The sequence below is a fragment of the Phragmites australis genome, chromosome 1 (assembly GCF_958298935.1).
Source record: "Phragmites australis chromosome 1, lpPhrAust1.1, whole genome shotgun sequence".
NCBI classification, from domain to species: domain Eukaryota; kingdom Viridiplantae; phylum Streptophyta; class Magnoliopsida; order Poales; family Poaceae; genus Phragmites; species Phragmites australis.
Genome location: NC_084921.1, coordinates 9,453,964 through 9,460,176, shown reverse-complemented (window position 1 = coordinate 9,460,176; position 6,213 = coordinate 9,453,964). Strand labels below are relative to the sequence as shown.

Here is a 6,213-nt window from a genome sequence, read left to right as displayed (position 1 = left end):
AGCAACACTCGTTCCCACTTCAACCCAGCACCCACAGGATAGGTGTACCGTTAGACAGGCCAGAACCAGCAACAGAGGGCACCCAACCAGACTACGGGTTCCTTCGGTCAGCCAAGGCAGCAGCTGTAGCACCCCAACTACCATGCCTCACGTCCCGCGAACTAGAACCAGCAACACCAGGGTCGCATTGGCCAGGGATCTAGTACCATTGGCCCATGTTTTAGCTGTGGAAACTTCGGACACCTTGCCAATAAGTGTCCTAAGAAACAACAGGGTCAGACAACCAACCAATAGAAGAACCGCCCCGGAGGTCAACCACAATAGCAGCCTCATCAGAACTTCATGAGTGGTCGAGTCAACGATGTTGCAACGAAGGATGCCCAGGATGCCCCAGATGTGGTACTTGGTATGTTCACCTCTAACTCCCACCCCACTATAGTTTTATTTAATTTTGGAGCAACACATTCCTTTATTGCAACTAGGTTAGTAGAAAAGCATAATCTGCTGGTAGCCATAATGAAAAATCAGTTGATAGTCAGTTCTCCAGGCAGAGAAATAGAATCAATGCATGTATGCACTAAAATAAGCCTTGCCATTAAAGGGGTAGAATTTTTCGCAAATCTTATTATCTTGGAATCTAAGGGATAGATATCATTCTGAGAATGGATTGGTTGGCTAAGTTCAATGAAGTGATAGGATGCACCACCAAGATAGTTCAGTTGACACATACATGTGGCACTAAGGTGGAGCTCAAAGCCACAATAGAATTAGCAGAGAATACCAAGCTCAATCAGGCCAAGGCAGTGGAGGAAGTCAGAGTAGTCAGCGAGTTTCCGGATGTCTTCCTCGAAGAATTGTCAAGTATGCTACCAGACTGAGACATTGAGTTCATTATTGAATTAGTATATGACACTGCTCCCATATATAAGAGACCATACATAATGGATGACAATCAATTGGCTGAGCTCAAGAAGCAAATCCAAGAGCTATTAGACAAGGGATTTGTTCGCCCCAGTACCTCACCATAGGGAGCCCCAGTTATCTTCATGCCAAAGAAAGATGGAATTCAGAGAATGTGCATCGATTATCATGCATTAAATAAGGTGACCATTAAGAACAAGTGCCCTTTGCCTCGCATTGGGGATTTTTTTTTATCAGCTAAAAGGAGCATGCGTCTTTTCCAATATTAATCTTCGGTCAGGGTACCATCAGCTGAAGATTTGAGCATCGGATATTCCCAAGACTGCTTTTGTCACTTGTTATGGTTTGTATGAGTTTACAGTGATGTCCTTTGGATTGACCAACTACAGTGACATCTTGGTTTTGTCAAAGGATGAGGAAGAGCACGAGGAGCATTTGAGAATGGTTCTACAGAAGCTCAGAGAGAATCAGTTGTATGACAAGTTGAGCAAGTGTGAGTTTTGGTTAAAAGAAGTCTCTTCCCTAGGTCATATCATCTTGACAGGAGGAGTATCTATTGACCCCAGCAAAGTGAAGGACGTTCTAAATTGGAAGCCACCACAGAAGGTTTCAGAGATCTGAAGTTTTTTGGGTCTAGTATAATATTATTGTCGCTTCATAGAAGATTTCTCCAAGGTTGTCAAGCCAATGACAGAACTGCTAAAGAAAGGAAAGGAGTTTAAGTGGACCCCCACTCGTGAGACCAGCTTCAATGAATTGAAAAAGAAATTAACCACCGCCCCAGTGTTAATCATGCCTGACACATAGAAGCCATTCTTAATGTATCGTGATGCCTCGCGCCAAGGATTGGGATGCGTGTTAATTCAAGAAGGCCATGTAATAGCCTATACTTCAAGACAGTTAAGGAAGTACGAGGAGAACTACCCTACCCATGACTTGAAACTAGTTGACGTAGTTCATGCACTAAAGATTTGGAGGTATTACCTGATAGGGTAGAAATGCAAGATCTTCCCGGTTCACAAAAGTCTAAAGTATATCTTTACTCAACCCGACCTCAATCTCAGGCAGTGTAGATGGCTAGAACTCATAAGGATTACAATTTGGGAACCAACTACAATCCGGGAAAAGCAAATATAGTGGCAGATGCTCTGAGCAAAAAGGCCTATGTCAGTATGATGACTATACAAGAAAGACAACCTGGATTATGTAAAGAGTTTGAGAAGCTTAATTTGGGCATTGTATCCAGCACAAAGCAGTTGTAATGAAGTGGATTCTACCCTAGAGCAGGATATACGTAAGGGTCAATAAGAAGATGAGAAGATTCTAGAGATCAAGCAACTCATTAAGAAGGACAGGGCTCTAGGATTCACGGAAGATGAGCAGAGAGTGGTGTACTATAAGAAAAGAATATGTGTTCTAAATGTTAAGTCTATTCAAGAGTCAATCTTAAGAGAAGCTCATGACCCAGCCTACTCTATTCATCCAGAAAGCACCAAGATATATCAAGATCTCAAGGATCGTTATTAGTGGTACGGAATGAAATGCGAGATAGGAGAATATGTGGCCCTGTGTGATACGTGTCAATAAGTTGAGGCTCGATATGTTACTTGTAAGCCATCATCTTCACTTGCAATTGTCTTAGATCTCTTTGGTTTGGGAACTAATGACTCACCATCATCTTTTGATGCTCTAACACCATCATCTTTTGATGCTCCAACACCATCATTCTCAACTTCATCATCCTCAATTTCATGCAATTCCATAGCTAGAGGGTCACTTGATCCTTTTACATACTTCCATGTAGCCAAACTATTGCCAAAAATTGTAGCCATCTTAAGGTAGTGCTTAATAGGTTTGTTTAGAAATTCAGCATCTCCTTTATAGTCCTATCAACCAATACACAACATGTAAAATTACATTGAATTGTATAGAAAACATGACTAAACTATATAAAACAGATCCAACACAAACCTTAATATGATTCATATAGTGCTAATGATCAAGTTTAATAATGCAATTGTCTTCATCCCAAAGTGCACCCCTCAAATTCTGAAGTCTTGTAATCTTTCCAAACTTCCTCTTCCATATTCTAATGTGATTCCCAATCTGATCTCCAGTCAATTGAAGCTTTAAATGCTCATTCAATGATCTAGCACAAGCATTGAGATGAACTTTTTTTAAGCCCAAAGAGGTTCTAGTTCCATTGGCCACAACATTAGCTAAGTTGCTAAGCATGTAAGAAGACATGGGAGATGTCCATGTAACATGGCCACTCCCCTCAAGTTGCCCCCCATGTTTTCCGCGGTTAGCTCAAGATCCATCTCCTACATTTATTGCAACACATACAATAGTTCTTGAGATTAATACTAATACAATAGTTCTTGAGAGCAATACAAATATAATAGTTTTTAGAGTAATATAAATACAATAACACATATTAATTTCTATGGTAGTTTTGCTGGCCTCCCCGCATTTGATTGGCAATTCCTTGCCTAAAATACAATAGCACATATTAACCATGTATGCATGTTCACTTGCTTGACCGCTTGACGATGAAGCGAAGTTATGATTTGTTGGTCAATCGGTGTCCAGTATGATTAGGTCATCAATCTCATCATCTATAACCTAATTATGAATAATGCAGGAAGATACAACAATGTCTACTTAGTAGAAAAAGGGAAGAAGGGAGTGGCATCATCAAAGATTTTGAACCTCCTCTTTAGTGACCGAAATGCACGTTCTACTGTCACATGAAGAGATGAATGCCTAAGGTTGAACAAGTCCTTCTCATCTTGCACGGGATTGTTCCCCCACTCATTCAAGTGGTACCTCACACCACGGAAAGGAGGCAAGAATCTAGGTTTGGCTCCATATCTGACATCAACTAAGTAGAATTTTCCTAACATATGAGGTACAAGTGGATGACATTGCTATATACAAAAATATGAAATTTAGAAATGGAGCTACATAATTAATCTATTACCTTGTGGGACACACAGGCTATTTTCACATTCTAAAGCATCACGTAATACTAGAGCATCATGTGCTATCTCCTCCCAACCGGTAAATACATATGTGAATCGAAGATCAAAATCTACGGTAGCCATCACATTTTGTGAAGCATAGGACTTCCTACCACGAAAGGAATGCTTCATATCCTTAGAAATGGATGCTCTTATATGTGTACCATCAATAGCTCCAACATAATCCTATTTGGTGAAAAATAATCTAAAATTATTACGAGTCATACAATCATATATCTAAAAATTAGCAAAAAAAAATTATAATTAGTTTTGGCTCACCTTAAAGTATAGATCCCACCTTGGGTTCCCCTTGATTTTGGTTGGGGTCTCCAATGAAGATGGCCTAATAAGTTCATTCCGCAGCTCACCAATGACGTGGAGAACTATTTTAAAATAATGGCTAACAGTTTCACCAGACCTACTAAATTTTGTTTCAACTAACCTATTCCTAAGGTTATGCCCAATAGTGTTAAAAAACATCGCTACTTATTGCTAACACACATATGTATAGTGTCTTTAAGCAAGCCACGACCCCTCAAAATTTTACAAAATCGGAAGAAAGGTACTCTTCTAAGTCTAAACATGTTAACACAAGTAGTATCATTCTTCCATATTTTATTATTTAGATAGTCTATTCTCATCCTATTCCTCTCTTCTATTGGCCTATATATAATACATTCTCTCCTTTTTCTTTTCGTATACTCAACAACTAAGGCCGTAAAAATTGTAATATACGTCGCAACCCTGAAAATTAACAATTTCCTCCTCTTGTACATCTACAATGCAAGATTGCAACACACTGTGAAATAACATCATATACTAGTGATGTATCATCGTATTGCTATTTACATCCAAGGACAACTATGCATCAATTTAAATAGCCATTACAAAAATCTCTTATTAACAGTGCCAAAATCAAACACTTTTAACCTTACTCGAGTCTAGTATTGGCTATGTTACCTGCTTGATCTTATCCCTTTTCTTGGAAATGATATTACTTTATGTTAGAGAGTTAATGTATCTCCTATTTTGACACAAAATATATATTATCTGTTTATTGCAGGTTCTCATGCCAATCATGCAATGGAAACAAGTGCTTTTTGGCGTCCAGTATTGGCCATCATACTCATTGCATCTTTGGCTCTCTTTCCAGTTATTATACTCCCTTCTGGACCTTCTATGTGGTTAGCAGGAATGATCTTTGGTTATGGTTGGGGTTTCTTGATTATTATGGTTGGGAGTACTATTGGTATGGTGGGACTATATTAGATTGTCTCATTGTTCCGCGAACGTCTACATGTAAAATTTCTCGGCTACAAGTCCTTATGATTTGTAATTTAAGAGCTAAATCTTTTCTTTTTCAAGGACTATTCCCTAATTTGCTTTCTTTTCTGCTTATTTTTCCTATAATTTTTTTCTTCAGGCATGGTTGACAAAGTGGCCTCAGCAGATAACATTAATAAAACTTGTGGGTGAAGGGAATTGGTTCTAGCAGTTTCGGTTGTTGCACTTTTCATAATCTCACCATTCCCATATACATTATTTAACTATGATGTAACTGTGATAGAAATTAAGTTCAACCCTTATCTGTATGGTTCAGTTGCTGGAATGGTACCTGATGCATTCATTTATATCTACAGGTTAGATATAATCTCTAATGAAGTTAAGGTTTGATCTCCTGATACCATGTTAATGTGTAGATTTCAAAGGCAATGATGGTAGGACAATAGCATCCAAATCATAAACCCAAAAAGATACCATCACAAAATCAAGAAGATGGAATATTGGAAAGAACATGGGAGATATGCATCTATTGGGAGATTGCACTGCTTGAGGGGGGGTGGGCTTCCGGGTTCCGATGGAGGAGGGAGACATACCAGTTCTTCAGAGGAGGGAGCGGACCGGTGATGGAGATGGAGGAGCTAGGAGGAGGGATAGTGTCGACGGCGGCGACAATTCTTTAGAGGACGGAGGCAGGCGGTGACGGGTCTTTGGATGAAGGAGGAGGCCTAGTGGCGGTGCTGCTTCGTCGAGAGAGAACCCGAGGTGAGACGAACACGACTGTTGTTAAGTCAATGACACGAAGAGCAACACGAACAACCGTGTCCGGCTTTTTTTGAGAGATCCACTTGTCCAGCATCTTGCAGAATATCCTCTATTGTTGGATGCCTTCATCCTAGCTAGATCCCCCAACCAAACATTGAATCATCCCATAGATCCTGGATGGACCATCCCATCCAGGCTAATACAATGAACCAAGTATATCCAT

General features: G+C 39.7%; 1 pseudogene; it reads left to right on the top strand.

The window, feature by feature from the left end:
* The first annotated feature begins 662 nt into the window (after window positions 1-662).
* LOC133930926 (uncharacterized) lies at window positions 663-5,618 on the top strand (annotated as a pseudogene).
* The last annotated feature ends 595 nt before the right edge of the window (window positions 5,619-6,213 follow it).